This window comes from Coenobita brevimanus, chromosome 46 (assembly GCF_032717465.1).
Source record: "Coenobita brevimanus isolate Jiangsu-jjx chromosome 46, ASM3271746v2, whole genome shotgun sequence".
NCBI lineage: Eukaryota > Metazoa > Arthropoda > Malacostraca > Decapoda > Coenobitidae > Coenobita > Coenobita brevimanus.
In genome coordinates, this window is record NC_136999.1 from 38638733 (window position 1) to 38660530 (window position 21798).

The following is a 21798-nucleotide window of genomic DNA, read 5'->3' on the forward strand; positions in this document are numbered from 1 at the left end:
GGCTTCCCACATACAGCTCTTCTCAACAAGGTGGAGTCAAAGACTTTTCGTCTCATTAACTCCCCTCCTCTTACTGGCTCCCTTAAACCTCTGTCTCTTTGCCACACTCATGCACCTTTACCTCTTTTCTGTTGCTACTTCAATGGTCACTGTTCCTTTGAGCTGTCTGCTTGCATCCCTCCACCATTACGGTGGGCACGTAGCACCCATCTAGCAACAAAGTCTCATTCCTTTTCTGTCTAACTCTCAAATGCAAGAGTCAACCATTACTCCCAGTCTTCCATGTATGCAACAGGCCAACTCTGGAACTGTCTCCATCTGTATTTCCTACCTTTGATCTCCAGTCTTTCAAATGCAGTGTGTCCAGGCATCTCTCTCTCTCTCTGCTATCATGTTTTTGTTCTTTCTTGATGTGAACAGTCTTGTGGGCTCCTGACCTTTGGTTCCTTTTTTCTTGCATTAAAAAGAATCTAGTTGCTTATGGCATCGAGAAGTACCTTCTATTGTCAGTAGTACATAATAATTTACCAATTTCTAGCATAATTAAGTTATTGTGTGTGTGTGTGTGTGTGTGTGTGTGTGTGTGTGTGTGTGTGTGTGTGTGTGTGTGTGTGTGTGTGTGTGTGTGTGTGTGTGTGTGTGTGTGTGTGTGTGTGTGTGTGTGTGTGTACCAGAGGTGGGCATCGCAAATGAAAATTCACTTCCGCAACGCAAATCTGCAGTCAAAAAAATTACCTTCCACAATCACAAATCCGCAAAATTCTAGAAATTAGCAGATCTGCAAATACAAAATCTCAAAGGCAAACCATTTTTATTCCTTTCATTACCCTGGCATCAGCTTCATTTTATTTTGTATACAATTGTAGGACTATTACCCGTCCCCACACAAGAGGGGCTTGGGGACGGATATTGTTTTCATTCGGTTTTTCTGTCTGTCTGCCTGTCTGTCTGTCTGTTAACAATTTTACACAAAAGCTTCTGGTGCGATTTTGACTAATTTTACAGGGAGACGGGCTATGACCTTCTGATCACCTAATAAAATTCTGGGCCAAATTAGGCCAAGGCACAGGCTGTAGGCTTCTCCCCCCCCCAAAAAAAAAAAAAATAGCCATAACTCCCTTGAAATCTGTCATATCGACATGTAACCAAAACCTAAAGGTGCATCTTTCAAATCTGCATCCTATAACATGTCTCATTACATTAGGGGGGTCACCCCCTCAGTTAGCGGTAGGAGGGTCAATGTTAGGTGGGTCTGGCCTAAAATTGCAAATGAGCATAAAATCGTCAGTTTTCATCCAATTTACTCCAAATCTGAAGTGTGACATCTTTGACTTGATGTCCTGTTGTGTTTATACATCAGCACTAAAATGACTGCCGGGGACGGGTTTACTGCGCCTTAGCACAGCTTTTTGTATTAAGTTTAGGATGCTATTTTTCATAATCAAGGGGTTAAAAATCATCTCTAGTTACTCATCCACTACAATTATGTCTTTATTTACTCTATTCTGACTAACAATAGGTGACTTTATGAAGCTTGGAAATAGTTTAAAGTAGCGAATGGGATATAATTATAAAAGAGTAGTTATAGTAAAACAAAAATATATATATTTCAATTATCATTATTAGTCTATATGAGGCTGTTTTTTACTACAAAACAAGGGTAAATCCTTTACTATTGTTTATAAATGAATTAAATTATTACATTTCACAACTCACACTTGACAAGTTGACACACAAGTTTACCTCTATTCCTCGGCTCTAACCTCTCCAGTCCTCACTTCTTAGTCACAGTCGTATTCCTCCAGCATCTGAGACAACTCCAACATCTGGTATATCCATCTATCTGTCTGTCTATATTGATACCGCATGGGGAAAGGTGGTTGTCTGGTTAGGCAAATGGTAAAATTGTGTTCAGTTTCATTTCGTTTGTTTCTTGTTGAATCTATAATTTAACTACCTAATGATTTTGTTGAGATTGAAATACTGGCACTGGCAATGCTATAAGTCTGATAAATTTGAAATTTATACTAAAGGTCATAATCTAGGTGGACTGGCAGGCTTCGTAGCACATCTTTGAACTTTTCATCTTGTTATTGGTTTCTGTGCTAAACAAGTCTTTCTAGTATCGATGTAGTTTACATCAGTAGCATACATTATAACACATAAGAACCTGGAAAAAGAAATTGATCTTGGTTTAGGCTTTATATTTTTCTTTTTTTATTGGGGAGGGGATCTTTCTTGGCTTTTATCCTTAAATTCTTATCTCTAACCCTCCCTTCAGAAAGCAAATACAGTATATCATTAAGATAATGTATTGTAGAACCCTCCAATGTAAAGTAGAATAAGACTTGCTCTGACGATGATATGGATTACTATTTAATCACGAGTACGAACGTTACCCCCTCTTGGCTTATACTCATTTTCATTCCTTTCCTGAGAGCTTGGTATGAAGCCAAGGAATATCTAAAAGAGATAAATCCGATCTTCAGCCGTTCTCTCTCTCTCTCTCTCTCTTTGAAGGAATCGCAAAATTATCGTACAAAATGTACGATAATGAAAAACGCTATTGTATATTGTACCGATGGTGAATTTATCGTATACATTACAATATTTAACGTACATATGGCAACAGTGCCGAAGTGGCGAGCCGGCAACTCACCCAGGCACCTTTACCGGTCTAGGTCACGTAGATGTTTGCAGGCAGATTTGCGTCTGCGGAAGGGCTTCCGCAAGCGAAGAACCGCAAATTAGTGTAGACTTTGTCGCAGACACAAATCCACAAAGGAAATCACACTTCCACACTTGCAGAGTATGTGCTTTGCGGAAGTGATTGCGGAAATGCACAGCTCTGGTGTTCTTACCTAATTGTTCTTACCTAATTGTATCTTTACAGGAATGAGTCAAGCTCGTACTGTCCCGTATCTTAAACCATATTTATCGTACATATCCTTAAAATTGTGAATTGTTTTGGCACACACTATTTCATTCGGTAGTGCATTCCACCGATCAATTGCTCTATTTAGGAAACTAAATTTCCTTACGTCTTTTTCACCTCTCTTCTTATGCAGTTTTTTGCAGTGTCCTCTTGCTGATGCTTCCCCATAGGTTAAGTAATCATTTATGTCTATTTTCTCCTTCCCTGATATGCATTTATATAGCATAATCAAATCACCTCTTTTCCTTCTCTCCTGTAGTGTTAGTTGATTCAGTTTATTTAGTTTTTCTTCGTAGCTTAGATTCCTTAAGATTGGTATCAATCTTGTAGCGGCCCTTTGAACTTTTTCAACCTTGCCTATGTGTTTTTTGAGATGAGGACTCCAGACTACTGATGCATACTCCAGGGTTGGTCTGATGAATGATGTTATTATCTTTCTTAGCACGTTTTCATTTATGTATGTGAATGCTTTTCTCATATTTGCAAGCAGTGTATACATATTCCGTAACTTCTCACTGATGTGGTCTGTTGGAGATAGTCTGCTATTGGTAATCACACCTAGGTCCTTCTCTCTTTCTGATGTGTGTAGGGTTTTATTTCCTAACGTATAATCCCAGTCAGGTCTTTTTCCACTTTTACCAAACTTGATTACAGGACACTTGTCCACATTGAATTCCATTTGCCATGTATTACCGGTACTCCATTCATGAAGTTTATTTTATTCTTCTTGTAGCTTTTTACAAGAGTATATGTTAGTAATTCTCCTTTGTATTTTTGCGTCATCTGCAAACATATTTAGATAGCTTTCATTTCCAGTGTTACTGTCTCTATCATTTATATACACTAAAAACATGATTGGTGCCTCACTGAGCCCTGTGGTACTCCACTAGTCACTTCTTTCCATGATGAGTAATTTCCCCTTAGCACTGTTCTCATTTCTCTTCTTATGAGAATATCTTGCATCCAACATTACATTTTGCCTCGAATTTTCCTTGATGGTACAGTTTCCATAAAAGTCTTTGGTGTAGTACTGTGTCAAATGCTTTCTTGAAATCTAAATATATACTGTCCACCCATCCTTTTCTTTCCTGTAATGTGTCTGTTACTCTGTCAGAGTAGCTCAACAGATTAGTAACACATGATTTTCCTTCTCTGAAACCAAACTGTCTTTCTATTATCATATTGTGTTCTTCTAGATGATTTACCCAAGCTTTTCTTATAAGCTTTTCTAATACCTTGCTTACAACACTGGTTAGTGTGGTCGATAGTTGAGTGGATTTTGTCTATTCCCTTTCTTGAATAGAGGAACAATGTTTGCTTTCTTCCAAATATCAGGTAGTTTACCTTGACTCAAGGATTTCTTGAAAATTTAAAATAATGGTTTACTTAACTCCTTTGAACATTCACGTAGTACTCAACATGAAATTTCATCAGGACCATTTGCTTTTCCTTTGTCTAATTTACTTAGCTCCTCCTGTATTACTTTTTCTGATGTTTGTATATCTGGTAGTATGTGTGGGCATGCATGTTCCACATAATCCCTCTCAAAAAATTTTTCCTCTAAAAACTTATTGGAATTTCTTGTTTAGTACGTCACAAATATCCTTCTCTTGTGTATAGGTGATTCCCTCGTCCATAATGGATTGTATTCTATCTTTGACTTTAGTTTTGCTTCTGATGTAGCTGTAAAATATCTTCGGTTGATCACTACTTTTATTTATGATATCCTCCTTAAACTGTTTTGGGGCTTCCCTTCTTATTCTTATATAATCGTTTCTTGCATGTTTGTAATTAATATATGCCCTTTCACTATTGTGTCTTCTGTATCTATTCCACAAGAAATCTCTTTTTTCTTTTGATTTTTTACATTCTGTATTGAACCATTTCTTTATTTTCTTTTCTGCTTCTTTGTGCTGTGGGATGTACGTCTGGACTGCTAGTTCATAAAGTTCACAGAATTTTTCATATATAGCATTTAAATCTTGTCCTCTAAGCTCCTTTCCCCAATCACTTTCTAAGAAGTACTTCTTTACGTCATGATAGTTTCCGTTTTTATAGTTTAGGCTCTTTTTGTAACTTTCATTGCTGTTAACTATGTCATATGCTATCCTGAAGTTGCAATTTAGTACTGCGTGGTCCCTTTTGCCGAATGGAGGGTGATATATTAAATTGTCAATACCGTTTTCTTGCCTAGTAAATATGAGATCTAGCATTGAGGGTACATCGACTCCTCTTTTTCTGGTGCTTTCCCTCACATGTTGCGTTAGGAAAAACTCTTGCACGAGATTCAGGAGCTTTTGGTCCCAACATCTTTCTTGGCTTATTATATCTAGAGTATTCCAATTTATATTTGTATGAAAATCTCCAGTTAGTACAATTCTTTCCGATTTCTCTACCATTTTATGTAGTAATGATCTTAAACTATGCATTGTATTCTCTGCCAGGTCCTCATACTGGTCTCTTTCCCATGTGTTTGACTTGGGTGGCATGTACAAATTGGCTACAGTTACTTTACCTTCAGTTTTATTGTCTCAACTACAATCAGTTCTACTTGTGAGGGTATATCTAGTTTTATTTCATTGACTTATAGATTTTTCTTAGTTAATATTATAATTCGTCCTCCTTTTTTTAAGTTCCTATCTCTTCTCCATATATTGTATTCCTCTAAGTTTAGGATGTCATTTGATAGCCTTGGTGTTAATTTTGTTTCAGTTAGGCATATTATATGTTGTTCATTTTCTTTGACATAATCATTCATCTCTAATAATTTAGATACCATTCCATCCACATTTGAGTACCCCCCTGGAGGTAGGGTTTTTTTTTTTTCAAGAATACTCCCCTAGTATCCCTGCTTGTCGTAAAAGGAGACTAAAAGGGTTGGCGGAGGGTTAGTGCCCCTCCCCGGAAAACAACTAACTAAAAAAACAAACAATAAGCCTTGGACAAGGACTGACCAAACGTTGTCGACCAAGGACCGGACATGGTCATCGGAACGTGGAATGTAAGGGGAGCGAATGATGAGGTGAAAGAGAGAGAGATTGTCCAGGTGCTTGAGGGTGCGAAAGTGGATATATGTGGAATAACTGAAACAAAATGGCGAGGAGAAAGTGTGAGAGAATGGGAGTATGGATGGGGTATATGTGCAGGAGTAGGTGAGAATGAGAGGGCAAAGGAAGGAGTATGTATAGTTGTGAGTAAAAGATGGAAGAAGAGCATAAGACAGTATGGATCAGTTGGGTCAAGAATTTTCTGGGTAAAGTTGAAAGTTGGAATACAAATGTGGGTGAATGTGTGTGTGTATGCGCCAACACAAGATCGTGCTAGAAGAGTGAGAGAAGAGTTCTGGACAAATGTAGAAGTGTGCATGGAAAAGTTTGGAAGGAATGAGAGAGTGTTTTTTGATCAGTGATATGAATGGTAAAGTTGGGAATGTGAATGTGGATGGAATAGTTGGTGAGTGGGATGTGCCTGCTGAGATAGATGAGAATGGGAGTGCGTTAGTGGTCATTTGTGCTGGAAGGGGGTTGGTGATAGCCAATACCCTCTTCAGGCATAAAATGATCCACAGGTATACATGGCGAGTGATGAGAAGGGTGGGTGGTGAACTGAATGAAAGGAAGGCAATGATTGATTATGTGTGTGTGGATGAAAGGATGGGAAGATGTGTAATGGATGCAAGAGCTTATAGAGGTTGGGGGAGTGGACTTTCTAACCACTACTTGGTGATGGCCAGAATTAGAATTCAAGTAAGATGGAGGAATAGAAAAAGGGAAAGACGAGAGGAAGGAGTAGTTGCAAGGAGAGTGGAAAGGTTACAAGAGGATGAGAAAAAGGCAGAGTATAAGATAGAAGTGGAGGAACGATTGGGCAAATATGAATTGGAGCAGATGGGAGACGTGGAAGGTGTGTTTAGGATATTCACAGAAGAAATATGTGCAGCATGTGATGTGGTGTGTGGAAGGAAGAGAAGACGGAGGGGGGTGCAAGGAACAGCATGGTGGACTGAAGAGGTGAGACAGGCTGTGGCACAAAAGAAGAAAGCATACAATGAATGGATGAGAAATAGGGGCGTGGAAGAAGTTGAGAGGCAGAAGAGAGAGTTATATGTAGAAAGAAAGAAAGAGGTGAAAAGATTAGTAAGAGAGAGTAAGAAGAGAGTGGATGAGGAATTTGGAAGGAATTTGATTGTAAAGTGGAGGGACTGTAAGAAAATGTTCTGGAAAGAGGTGAAAAGAGTAAGACAGGGTGGAAGTGAAGTTAACAGGGGAGTGAAAGATAAAAATGGCAGATTACTAGTGGAGAAGGGAGAAAAAGTGAGCAGATGGAGAGAACACTATAAGGAATTGTTGAATATAGAGGATGGAAGTAATGCGAGTATAAGTGGCTGGGGAATGGCTGGGAGAAGGAGGGAGGTGAGATGACAGGAAGAAATCAGTAGGATAGAAGTTGTGGAAGCTATGAAGAAAGTTAAATTGGGGAAAGCCCCAGGGATTGATGGAGTGTTGAAGCATGGGGGAGAGATAGTAGTAGACTGGATGTGGAAGATGTGCAGATTGGCCTGGGAGGAAGGTAGAGTCCCGGAGGATTGGAAGTCAGGTATAATTATTCCCTTGCACAAGGGAAAAGGGGAAAAAGAAGTGTGTGGTAATCATAGGGGCATTTGTCTTCTTAGTATAATAGGAAAAGTGTATGGTAGGATACTTATTGACAGAGTTAGAGAAAGAACAGAGAAATTAGTTGGAGAAGAACAGGGAGGCTTTAGGAAGGGAAGAGGTTGTGTAGATCAGATACTCATTCTTAGATCTTTAGTGGAAAAGTTTCTAGAGAAGGGAAAGAAGTTGTATGCGGCTTTCATGGATTTGGAGAAAGCATATGGCAGGGTGGATAGATAAGGATTGTGGAAAGTGTTAAGAATATATGGAGTAGATGGGAAGTTGTTGAATGCTGTGAAGAGTATGTACGATGGTGCGAAGGCTGCAGTGCGTGTGGATGGTGAACTAAGTGAATTTTTCTCTTTGAAAGTTGGGTTGAAACAGGGATGTGTCATGTCTCCATGGTTGTTCAATCTGTACATGGATGGGGTAATAAAAGAGGTACAAGGTAGGGTAGTGGATGTTGAAGTGGCCCTGGTGAGAGAGGATAGTGTTTGGAAACTCCCTGTACTGTTGTTTGCAGATGATACTGTGTTGTTGACTGAAGACGAAGGGGAGCTGCAAGACTTGGTGGATGAGTTTGGGAGAGTGTGTAAGAAACGGAATCTAAAGGTGAATGTAGGGAAGAGTAAAGTGATGGTCTTTGAGAGAGGTGAAGTTAGTGAATGTACAGCGAGGTTGGATGGTGAGGAATTGGAAAATGTGAGTACGTTTAAGTATTTGGGTAGGGTGATGAGTAAGGATGGAGGTTTGGAGGGTGAAGTGCTTGAAAGGGTACAGCAGGGAAGAAAGGTTGCTGGTTCTTGAAAGCAGTGATAAGAAACAGGGAAGTGAGCATGGAAGTGAAAAAGTTACTACATGACAGTATTGTGATACCAAGTGTAACGCACAGAAGTGAAGCTTGGACGTTGCTGGAAGGACACAAGTCAAGAGTGAGAGCTGTGGAAATGAGTTATTTAAGAGGAGCCTGTGGAGTCACATGGAGAGACAGGCTGACGAATGAGGATATAAAGGAGCGTTGTGGTGTGGATGTGGATGTTATTGGAAGCGTTATGAGGAACACACTGATGTGGTTTGGCCATATGGAGAGGATGGAGGGTGAAAAACTGACGAAGAGAGCGTATGTGAGTGAGGTGGAGGGGGGAAGAGGGAGGGGGAAGCCGAGGATGAGATGAAGGGATGGGGTGGAGAGGTATATGAGAGAGGGGGGTGTGAGTTGGGAGCAAGGCAGTGAAATGGCGGGGGACAGGGCGATTTGGAGGCGATTTGTTTGTGGCCACCCCAAACGGGATTGAGGCGTCTGGCAATAGATAGTTAGACAGAACTTAATCATTTTGTTTATATACTTATCATGACTTGGTTCTACTACCTTCCTCCTTTTTATTCCCTCCTGTTGATGTACCACTTTCGTACCTGCAATCCTATTACTATGTAAAAAAAAAAAAAAATATTCTTCTCCTCCTCTAATGTTCCCTCATTTTTTGTTTTTGCTTCCTTCCTCTTCGCTTTCATTAATTCCAGTTCCTCTTGTGTTTGGCATCTTTTTATCCATACATTTTTGAATTCCTCTTTTTCCATAAGATTCTTTGCATTTTTTAGTATCTCCTCCACGGTGTTTACCCTTTGGAAAGTTACCTTTAAGGGTCTTGACGTGCTTCTCTCGTATTTCCCTAACCTTTTGTGTTCCTCTATGTCTTTACTACAGATATCGTCTGATACGGTACTTCTTTCAATAAACTCATTACATTTGCCATCTCCTTTTTGTCTCTTGAGATCTTATTTTTTACTTCTTCCTCTTCTATACCAGTGATTACTATAGATTTGTTAATATCTACTGAATCTCTGACTAACTTAGGATTATTTTGGATTATTATTTTCACTTCCTTTTCAATGCTTTTTTCTTCCACCCTTCTTTCTAAGTCTTTCTTTACTTTCACCATTTCAGCATAAGTGGTTTCCACATCATTTTTGTAGCTTTGCACAGCTTCATTCACCTGTGTTATCTTCTCCTCAGTATCACTGCTCTGGTCTATCAGACTGCTTACTTGCCTAATTGTCTCTGTATCATTTTTTAACTCTTCCATAATGCTCTCGTGGGTGATTACTATACTTGCCATTTCACTAATTTTTCTCCTAAGGGAACCCAGTTCTACTGCCAGCTCACCTATTGTTATGTCGTTCTTGTTGACTTCCTTTCCTAATTTTTCTATTTCTTCGTTTTGCAAGTGCATCTGTTTCTTAATTTTATCAATCTCATTTTGAAAAGCCGTCTCAAGTCTGTGTACTTGTTCAACCAGTTTATTGTGAGTCTCCATTTCAACCAGTTCTTGGTAGAAATCATCGTCCTGCTTTCTTCCTTTATCCCTTTTCTTTTCCATATTTGCTTTACTCAAGTATGTGGTCATGTTGCAGTACTAAAAGCACATATGGTACTTACATTCCCTGGGGCAGTTGTAGACAAAACAAACGATCGGCTGATTGTGCACATTCTTACTCTAATTTGGTTTCTTTTCTGTTTGAACATGTCTTGCTTTAAAACTTCTTTTTCTTTATTTTTATATTATAACACCATTTAGTCTAACCTGGTACAGAGCTTGACTAATATAAAGATACTAATTTAGGTAATGCCACTGGCCAAGTTGGCCGTTCATGGAGCGATGGTGGCGAGCGTCTGGTCTCCTCGGTGCCGTGTGTGTGTGTGTGTGTGTGTGTGTGTGTGCAGAGTGATGGCATGGTGTAAATATAACTACAGGTGTGTTACAGTGTGATGTGGTGGGGAAATCGTTCCTTCAGAATTATGGTTGTGGAATCATATAAGACTGACAAATGATGCTCTGTGAGGGACTTGGAGTTGTATTCGTACGGACAAGAGAAGCCTTCATTTGATAGAAATGGATAGAAATTGAAAGATCAACCATATTGTGTGCATCTGTGCCTTGTTGCACATGCATCAAAAATAAAAATAAAATGGACTAGAAGAAAATTGGTGATATATGGAAGCAGATTACATTGTTATTAAGACCTTGACAAGGAATACTTCGCTCATACAAGTGTATGCACTAATTTATAGGAACTAAATTAATATAAATATTACTAATGAAAAAGTTCATAAGTAAGATTGCAGTGGTAGAAATAATAAATCCACGTGTTTAATGCTCAAATAAGCTAGAACTATAAGGGTAACATTTCTATATTTACTTGACCATCGTTGAATTGTCCAAGGATAATATTGACAAAAGGAAAAATTTCCACAACCTTTACCTACTGGAAGCCGAACGATAAAGGGACCTTGAGTTCGAGGTCACTGATTCTGTGCATGTCGCCTTAGGATATCACACACTATAAGTCCACCAAGTGTGGTGTCTCTACCTTTAATTCCTCAGGGAGAATTAGGTGACATATGGAATATCTGGAAAAGTCCCAGGTTTTTACCCCAGGGGAGGTCAAGGCCACTGATCATGTGCATGTCGCTGTGGGTCACCACACTTTCTAAGTCCATCAAGTTTGGTGTCTCTATCTTTAATCCCTCATGGAAAATTAGGTGACATTCGGAATATCAGGAAAAGTCCCAGTTATTTAGTCCAGGCGAGGTTAAGGTCACTTATCTTGTGCATGTCACCTTAGGTCATCACAGTCTGCAAGTCTACCATTTTCGGTGGCTCTACCTTTAATACTTCTGGGAAAATTAGGTGCCATCCAGAATATCCAGAAACATCACAATATTTTACCGCAGGTGATCTCAGAGAATAACTAACCAATTGGAACTATACTCCCTTCCACCCTGCATCTGCCTTCAGGCGATTTTGCAGTAAAATTTCAGTTTCCTAGCTTCAATGGTTCTTGAGAAACCTTGGCTGGCTCATTTGTCTGTGTTCTGGATAATATCCAGAGATCTGGTTGACAGATTGCCACCATAATATTTCGTCAAAAGGAGCAGACAGGTCTCTGACTAAGCTGACCAAGATACCCTTTGAAATATCACAATTTTCAAATATGTAATAACAAGAAGTTGTGCCAAGGCACAACAAACCCGTCCCCAGCAGTCATTTTAGTGCTGACATATAACACAACAGGATATCTAGTAAATAATGTCACATATCAAGTTTGTAGTAAATCAGGTGAAAAATTATGACTTTATGCGCATTTCAAATTTTTGGCCCAACCCACCTGACATTGATCCCCATACCCCTAACTGGGGGGGTGATGCCCTTGATGTAATGAGGCATGTTATAGAATGCAGAGTTTAAAGATGCACTATTAGGTTTTGGTTTCAGGTTATGACGAATATGAAAGGGGTTATGGCAAAAAAACTATTTTGTATATTTTATGGGCTTACAGCCTGGTCCTTGACCCAATTTGACCCAAAATTAAATCAGGTTATCAGAGGGTCATAGCCCGTCATCCCTGTAATTTTAATCAAAATCGCACAAGTAGTTCTCACTTAAAGTTGTTAACAGACAGACAGACAGAAAAACCAGGGGAAAACCATAACCGTCCCCCTGCTGAGGGGGGTCACCTTGACGTGGTGGCGGGGCTTGAAGCGTGGCTGGCAGTGCCACCTACTTTGGAGGCGTGCCTACCTTTGTAGGGTTCGCCATCTGTTGGTCTCGTGAACCAAGCACCCCCTACATCAATGGTCGAGGAGGCCTGCTGGTTATGTTAGTCCCTGCCCACTCACCATCTAGGGTGGGACTGTTGCCTCCCACCATGCGTGGCGTCCCGTAATGCTGGGAGACAGGAATCCTGGGGGTTGAGCGATGCTGCATGGTGCGACCTGCAGCTAGCAATACACCTCTTTGGTCCCTTATCCTGGCTAGACGGGTGGCCTGGTTGGGCCAGGTCAATCATCTGGTCATGTGTTGGCAGGGTTAAGTGTGCACTGGGGGGCCTGGTGGCTCTTATCGTCCTGGAGTCACCCTTGTCCGGGTACCCCAGTGGTTACCTGTGTATACTCCTCTGCTACCCCTGGGGTCGTCAGTGGTTCTGTCCTCGACATATGGCCTCCCCTTGCTGGGCTCCATGGTGGGTGGGGGGGTGGGGGAATGAAGTCATATGTTGCTTATCATGGATTGTTTCACTAATTCCAGACATGGCCTGAAGGACGATGACCATATATCAGCCCCTGGACTTCCCTGTGACCCATGTAATGCAAAGGTTCCCTCATTCAATACTGATTCACTTATTAACACATTAGAACTTTATCAACAATTGGCTCGTTCAAAGTCCTGTAGGACGTCTGGTCCTACTAGTACTATTCTTCCCCCACGTGAGGTCTTGCCTGTCTTTTATGAACCAGCCCATTTTGCTTGGTATCTGGTGATACGTGCAGTGGAGGGTGTTCATGTGGCAGACTTAGATATTTTTGAGATGTACTGGACTATTGTTTCTGCTTGTGGTAGGGAGCCAAAATTGTGAAGGCCACCTCTCCATAAGAGAGAGATCGATTTTGTGCTCTGTCTGAAGTATCTGGGGCCTCTGTTACATGCCCATCGCATCCCATTTTCAACCAATCTTGTGGGGTGGTCTACTCTCGAGAGCTGCTCCCATACTCAGAAGCGAAACTTCTTGAGGAACTGAAGGTCCATGGTGTCATCAAAGTTGAAAGATTCCATAAGAAGACTGATGGTATCCTTTTGCCTATGCCCTCCTTTTTGTTGATGTTCGATGCCACACAAATTCCCTCTCCCATTAAGGTTGCTTGGTTGTCTTTAAAGGTGAAGCCATATGTACCTAGTCCAAGACGCTGTTATCACTGCCAAAAGTTTGGCCACATCAGCAAATAATTTCGTAGACTATTCCAGGGGCTTCCCGCAATATGTGCCACATGTGGAATTTCCCATGAGGATCTAAATTATTCTGGTACAGAGACATGTGTCAGTTGTGGGGGTGACCATGCAGCTACCTCCAAATCTTGTGACAGATACAAATTTGAGTATGAGGTATTGTCTCTGTGCACTCGTGAGAGGATTACTTTTAAGGAAGCTAAACACAGAGTTATGTCTATGTATATTCGACCTGGAGTTTCCTTCGCTTCAGTTCTGTCACGGTCCATCTGGACAGGCCACCAATCTGGTGGTGGTGAACAGATTTCTCGACGACGTGAGAGTCCAGGTACTCAGTCAACCTCCAGCATGTCCGATAGGATGTTGATTCCCTCGGTGCCTGTCAGCAACAAATTTGCAGCTTTGGGAGACACTGCTGAAGGGGAAGACGCCTCAGCTAGTACCTCCAGGAATATGTCTAAGAATAACTCCATTATTCCTTCTGAACTTGTGCAGGCTAAGGTACATAACCCACACCGGTCCTCCTCTTAATGCATTCGTGAATCCTCTGAGTCATTGATAGATGTTCCCCCAACAAAAAGCTTCCCATGCCGATCAGGGTTGCCCCCCTGATGATGCTGTTGTCCCAGTCGCAGCTACCAAGTTGGATGGTGTCGCTGTGGGCCCAGACCCCAAGGTATCCCCAATACAGTCAGAGGCTAAATCCCCCTCTGCTTCTCAGGATCCCAGCCCTGTGGGATACACTACTGGTCATACTTCTCCTTCTGATGGCACTGCCTGCTTTGATCTGGCTAAGGCAGCTTGCGGTCCCCCTACCAAGTCATCTTTTGCTCCACCACAGAAGAAGACTATTGTTTGGCCTGCTTCTTCCTCCGCTTTGCCATCTTCAAAATCAGGTATTTTTTGGCTCCTCGTCCAAGGGGATAGCTGTGGTGAAGAAACCTATTAAACCTAACCCTCGGCGAAATAAGTAGAAACCCGTCAAGGTTCCCAGTGTCCAGAACTGTGGGGAGACAAGGTTGTCTCGCCTCTTATCATGATTATTTCTTCACAATGGATACTATGGCATTCTCGGCAAGTATATTACAATGGAATTGTAGAGGTGCCATGGCAGACTGGGAGAAATTGCAGTTATTACTCTCTGCTCTAAACCCGCTATGTGTCTGTCTTCAGGAGACGATGGTGTGGGACAGACAGTTCCCTTCTATTAGGGGGTATGAGGTCTTCCATGCATCTCCTCTTGGTGGTCACAGCAGTGGATGTGCAATTTTGTGCTGTTCTGATGTCCCGTTTATATCCTTCGTGATACAGTCTCCCTTTCAAGTTCTATCAGTACAAATGCACGTTGGGAGGCGCTATACCATCTGTTGTCTATACCTTACACCTTCCATTCCTGTTATGCGTGCTGATTTGGAAACCCTTATCAGCCAATTTTCACCCCCTTTCCTACTCCTTGGTGACCTTAATGACCGCCATCCTTAGTGGGGTGATTCATTTTCAAATCCCCGGGGTGATCTTCATGCCTCTTTGGTTGGGGATTTAGATTTGGTTGTCCAAAATCATGGGAGGCCAACCCATTTTCATGTTCAGACTGGCACGTATTCTGTCACTGACCTTACCATCTCCTCTTCTGACTGTGCCCTTGATTTTTCTTGGAAGGTTTTGAATGATCTACAAGGAAGTGACCTTTTTCCTGTGATGGTCCAGTCCACTCACTCTGTTCCTGCAGCCTGTATCGCACGCTGGTGTCTGGATAGGGCTGATTGGTCTCTCTTTGAGGAACTATATGTATTTGGCGACAAGATTACTGATTTTTCAACTATTGATGATGCAGAAAGTTATTTTACTAAGATGATTTTCTCTGCAGGGGTCCATTCCATCCCACGAAATTCTGGTGTTTTTCCCCAGAGACCTGTGCCATGGTGGAATGATGACTGCTCTATAGCAAAGGGAGCTTACAAAGCAGCTGCCCGTCAGTGTTTTGCCAATTGTAATGTTGTTTTTCTAAAAATACAGTTTTGCAAAGCATGTGCTCACTATAGATGGGTCATGAAGAATGCTCACCATAACTCATGGAGGTCATATGTTTCTACAGTAACATCCTCGACTCCTATGTCTAGGGTGTGGATAAAGGTGCGCAAGATTTCTGGTAGGTTCTCGCCCTCCTCCCCACCGGTGTTGCAACTTCACGGAGAACTTGTGTCTGCACCAGATCCAGTAGTTTTGCAAATCACTTTTATGCTGTCTCAAAAAAGGATCCTTCTAAACCGTTTGCTACCTTTCATAGGAATCAGGAGAGACTGGGTCTTGACTTTCGTTCTCGTGGCAGAGAGACGTATAATTTAGACTTCAGCCTCCGTGAGTTGCATGATGCCCTCTTAGAGTGTGGTGACACTGCTCCTGGGCCTGACGACATTCTATACGCCTTGCTTTGTCATCTGCCAACTGATTCACTTCAGTTTTTATTGGACCTTTTTAACAGAGTTTGGAGTGAGGGCTCTATTCCAAGGAGTTGGAAGCTGGATATTGTCCTCCCCATTCCCAGGCCTGGTAAAGACCATTCCCAGGTCACCAACTATCGCCATATCGCTTTAACATCATGTGTGTGCAACCTGTTTGAGAAGATGGTCAATATCAGGCTTATGTGGTTTCTGGAGAAGGGTTCCTTTCTCTCTCCATTGCTGAGTGGTTTCCGTAAGTTACGGTGCACTTCAGACAACTTTATCAGGCTCGAGGCGTTGATCTGTGAAGCTTTTGCCTCCAAGCAACATCTTGTGGCTGTGTTTTTTGACCTTGAGAAGGCTTATGACACTGCCTGGCGCCATGGCATCCTCCAACAACTTCATGCCTTTGGTTTATGTGGTCGCCTGCCTGTGTTGCTTGGAGATTTCTTGACTGATCGTGTATTTTGGGTCCGTGTGGGTTCTACCCTCTCTGTGCCACTGTGCCAGGAGGAAGGTGTCCCACAGGGGAGTGTCTCAAGTGTTTCCCTGTTTGCAGTGGCCATCAATGGTATCATTGACACTGTGCCTGCTGGGTTATCCTTATCCCTTTATGTGGATGGCTTAGCTATATGGTTTTCTGGCTCCCGCATGTCTGCTATTGAGCGGTTATGCAACTTGCCTTAGAGAAGATTTCTGCCTGGGCCACTTCGAAGGGTTTTCGGTTTTCCCCTTCTAAGACTGTGGCTATGAACTTCTGTAGGATGAGAGGGGTACACCCGGACCCTGATCTCCAGCTTTGTGGCAGGAGACTCCGTTGTGTGACAGAGACAAAATTCTTGGGACTGACGTTTGATTGTCGTTTGACATAGGTCTCACGCTTTGCAAATCTTAAAACATCATGTATGAAGGCTCTCAATCTATTGAGGGTTCTGTGCCATACCTCTTGGGGTGCTGATCGAAGGACGCTCTTGCATTTGTTTCAGGTATTTGTAACCTCTAAGCTGTCATATGGCTGTGAGGTATATTCCTCTACCACAGAATCAAGACTAAAAACTCTAGATGCTGTCTATCATGCTGGTCTTCGCCTTGCAACTGGAGCTTTTCGGTCCTCTCCAATTCCCAGGTTATTGGTGGAAGCTGGTGTGCCTCCCTTAGATCTACTGCATCAGTCTGTTGCAGTACGGTGCTGGCTCCGGATTCATCACCTTCCAGACTCACTTGTCTGCGAGGGTGTGACAAAACAGTCTTGTACTTTGTGTTATAGTGGACACCCTCGCATGCCTCGTCTGTTTGGCTATAGGGTTCAGGATGTAATGGAGGAGATTGGTTTGTCAGCAGTACTTGTCAGTCCTGTTCGGATTCCAAGGGTTGCGCCTTGGATATTGCCCAAGGTAACTTTCTGCAGGCCTTTTGCAGGCTCAAAGGATTTTGTCGCTCCTCAGTGTCTTTTAAGGTTATTTTTAGAACATTCTTCTAGTCATGGTGGTTCTGTGCCTGTGTATACTGCTGACTCTAAATCCGCATCAGGTGTTGGTTTTGGAGTGGTATTTCCCAATTTTAGCCATGGAGGTAGTCTTCCTTTGGTTGTCTCAGTTTTTCTGCAAAGTTGTCAGCCATCATTTTAGTCTTGAAGTTGGTGTTTGTTCACCCTGACAATTATTTTACTATTTTTAGCGACTCTCAAGGGGCGCTTTTGGCCCTGGACTCTTTTAACTCTTCCCATCTCTTAGTTTTAGCTATTTTGGAGTGGCTGTTCCTCATTCATCGTTGGGGGAAGAGAGTGGATTTTTGCTGGGTTCCTGCACATGCTGGTGTGGTGGGCAATGAGACAGCAGATGCATTGGCCAAGGCTGCAGCTACTCAACAGCCCCCAGCAGAATATCCGCTTCCTGCATCTGATCTAACACCTTACTTGCGGGACAGAATGCATGTGTGTTGGGAGAGACTCTGGGATGGTGTTGCTCATAATAAGCTTGAAGAGGTCTTCCAGAGAGTGGTTGTGCCAAGGGTTCTCCCTTCCATGCCTCGGCGATTGGAGGTAGCTCTTGCTAGGCTTCGCATTGGGCACTCTCGGCTTACACATGGGTTCCTGATGAGTTGTGAGACTCAACCATACTGTGATGATTGCTTTGTTCCCCTTACTGTCCGTCACTTGCTGGTCGAGTGTCCAAGTTTGGGGGACCTGCATCAAAGATTCCTCCATAGGCATACAGGGGTAGATGGTGCCTACTGTCTCTCCTCAATGCTTGGTGGAGCCCATAGCGATTTAAGTGATGTTTTTGATTTTCTTCAGGAGACGGGCCTCCTTCCACTTTTATAAGAATTTTTTTTTCTTTTAACTATTCTTTTATTATTTTCAGTGCTTTATTTCTAGAAAAAGTTATTAACTTTATATCGATTATGCACTATTTATTTGCCATGTGTTTTAGCTTGTTGTCCGGCGGCATATGACCTTAGCAGTTGCACCGCCAGTTTCTACTACAATCAATCAGTCAATCAATCAGTCAATTTCTCTCTCTACTACAATCAGTCAATCAATCAATCAGTTTCTCTCTCTTCTCCACCAGCAATCTATTATTCCTATCTTTCACTCCCCTACTATTTCCCCTTTCACACTGCCGTACTTTCTTTACCTCCTTCCAAAACAATTTCTTACTCTCCCTCCATTTCACTCAGATTTCTCCCAAACTCTTCATCAACTTTCTTCTTACTCTCCTTCACCAGTCTCTTCACCTCCCTTCTCCTACTCACATATACCTCTCTCCTCTCTTTCTCATCTTCTCCCCTACCTCTACTCGCTAACCATTCACTATATGCCTTCTTCTTTTGTTCCAAAGCTCTTTTCACCTCATCATTCCACCATGCTGTCCCTTGCACTCCCTTGCATTTCCTCCTCACTCCACAAACCACCTCACATGCTGCGCCTATCTCTTCCGTAAATATCTTACATACGTCTTCCACCCATTCCATGTGCTCTAGCTCATACCTTCCCAATCTTTCTTCCACTATGCTCTTATACTCTGCCATTTTCTCACTATCTTGGAAATTCTCCACTCTTCTCACAGGAGCTGTTTCCTCCTGTCTTCCCCTTCGTTTCCTCAACCATTTTCTTTGCAGCTTTACCTTGGCCATCACTAAGTAATGGTCCGAGACTCCATTCCCCCACCCTCTCCACACTCTTGCATCCAACACTTTCTTCTCATTCGCTCATCCACACACACACGTAGTCTATCATTGCCTTTCGTTCAACAAGTTCACCATCCATCCTCATTACTATCCATGCATACCGGTGAATCATCTTATGTCGAAAGTGGGTGTTGGCTATTGCCAATAAAACAAAAGGAAAAAAAGTCATTATAACAGGTGATTACTTCATTTATTCTGGGAGCTGTTGATATAATAGCTGCTGTTCTTTAACACACGCTATAAATTACACAAACAACCAGATTCTTGGATATATATAAATTAAGAATAATCTGGGGTGTGTTTGATTTTCCTTAGCACTCTCATTCATTTTCTCCTTCATGTTTACGAATTCTAACCACCCTATTGTAACAGCATCCATGAAGAACAGATGATTCTGGTGGGATGATACTTTGATTCTCTGGCTAATTTCATCCTTAAATTTGCATTTACTTACAGACATCAATCACCAATCGTTTCCAAAATTTTCATCTGACATCAAACTGAAACAGTCACATATGCCAAATATCACCAGCTTTCAAATTTTAAAAATAAAATTTGGAAATCAAAATCAGACTGAAATAAAAGTGAGACTATGTTTAGTTTTCTAAATTATTAATAAATGTAAACCTAATGATAATATATTCACAGTCTTGTTGGTCAATTCGTGCTCAGGTTCATTACGATTTATTCCTTTAATATAATATTCTTCACTACTGCAATCAGTCTACCACCAGACAATGATTGTGTCAAAGATTTTTTACCTACCTCAAAACTGGAATAAACAGAACAATAGCATATGTAATCCCCTCCCATTCGTGAAGTATCTAAGCTGATTCGTAAAGTATCTAAGCTGAATTAAAGCCTTTCGAGCAGGAAATATATACTAATGAAAGGAATAACTGAAATTCAAGGACATATGCTAAATGTCATCAGTTATTCAATGGTGGATTGGAATTATTATAACAATGACTTCTGAACAAACAAATAAAAAATAAAAGTACTATTTCATGACGGCTTATCCGTTAGTTTGTGTTATCCAAGAAGGAGTACAGATTTACTTACATTCTTTTATGCCATTAATGTCCCAGTATGAGAAGTCAGAGTAAGCCAGGAAATACCTGAATTTTTTTCCTTTTACAGTACATTATATGAACTGGACCTATCAGCCACATCACTGTAAATCGAACAACACGGAGATTACTTGTGCTAAACCGTTTCATGTTCAGTAAGAAGGATTATATTTTTGTAGCAGCATGTCTTTTCAGTATTGGCAGTTAAGTTCGTATCGTATGATAAATATGTACGCGTAATATGTAAATAATAATGCATGCTAAGGCTCCGGCGATTGTCCTAAACACGCAAGAGTACAGTTCTGGTTAAAATTTTCGGTCCTGTTAACAGCTAAAGCATATTTTTACTTGTCACCACACATGCATCAGGGACATTAAAGCTTTTACTCCAATGGTCGGGCTACAGTATATTATTATATAAATTGTATAACCACCATGCACTGTTAGTAATGGGACTGTTAGGTTTGTGTCTCAAGATTTGGTTATTGCATCCACAGCATTTTACCCCTACACAAGGGTGATACAGTATGTGCAATATACGTATCTCTAGAAGAACCTGTGAAGATCACTTGTCTGAATGAATTACTGGGGGCTGTATGTAACCAAGCCATGTCAGAAAAGTCTCCCTTTTAGTAAATAAATTTGCCTGAGGGCGAGTGTGAAATAAAGGATACGCGTTTAGAGTGAAGAGCTTAGAAGTAGATGATCATCCTATGCCCCGAAGGATTTAGCATAATTGAATATTTTCCATTCCTCTCAATGCCTTATGCCATAACATTTACCTGAACTGCTATCATAAAAAGTAATGTATTAAAGCTCAATATCAGTATCCTGTTCAGTTGTACCTATTGTCAATATCTTATGTTTTTACCTCATCATTAATCAATCCATAAGAGTACGGTTTAATTACCACTGGACTTCAAAATTTTCATGGGAGGACTCTGTAGTATCGATGATAATTAAGGGAACAATGTAAAATCCAGGGCTTGTGATATACCATAAAAGAAGTCACTGTCCCATAGTTTTGCTTAACGCTAGTTTGTCCTATGTGTCTCCCAGTTTCTTTGGATGAAGCAATATTACAATCTAACGTGCTGAATGCTTTATGTTGACTGCAATGATGAATGTTATGTTTACTTTTGTTTAGTCTTCCTCTTCGTGGTTTGTTCAGTAGGTGGCCCTCTTGTCTCCAGCGCTTAATCCACCTGCAAACGGTGGGGACACTGGTGCCCATCTCCTGGGCTATCGCGCGGGCTGACATGCCGCCCACCCATAGCCACACGAAGTTCACGCGCTCACTGAAGCTGGTGGACCGGGGGAACTGCATCCTAGCTCTGTGAATTGTTCCATGGTCACTAGGGCACATTTATAAACTATTTTTATCAGCATCAATCTAATTTTATTCCTTCAGTTACTGCATGCAATTGGTAAGTGAGAAAGGGAAACAACATAATTAGTGTAGAATGGTTACTATCAGACAGACAAGTGAACGTCAATTGTCTCACAGTTCACTCATCAGTCGAAATTCTATGCTCCTCGCAACATGCATTGTAAAATATGTAAATAGCACATCATTTAAGTTCAAAAATTGCGTCTGACAAACGCTGTATGCAGCATCACGCAAAAACAGTGAGTGATTGCATCGAACTCCAAATGTTAAGGATCTTTTGAGGAGGTCTTTAGGCAGAAAAAAAATATATAGAAATCACCCCAATTTGCCATCTAGCT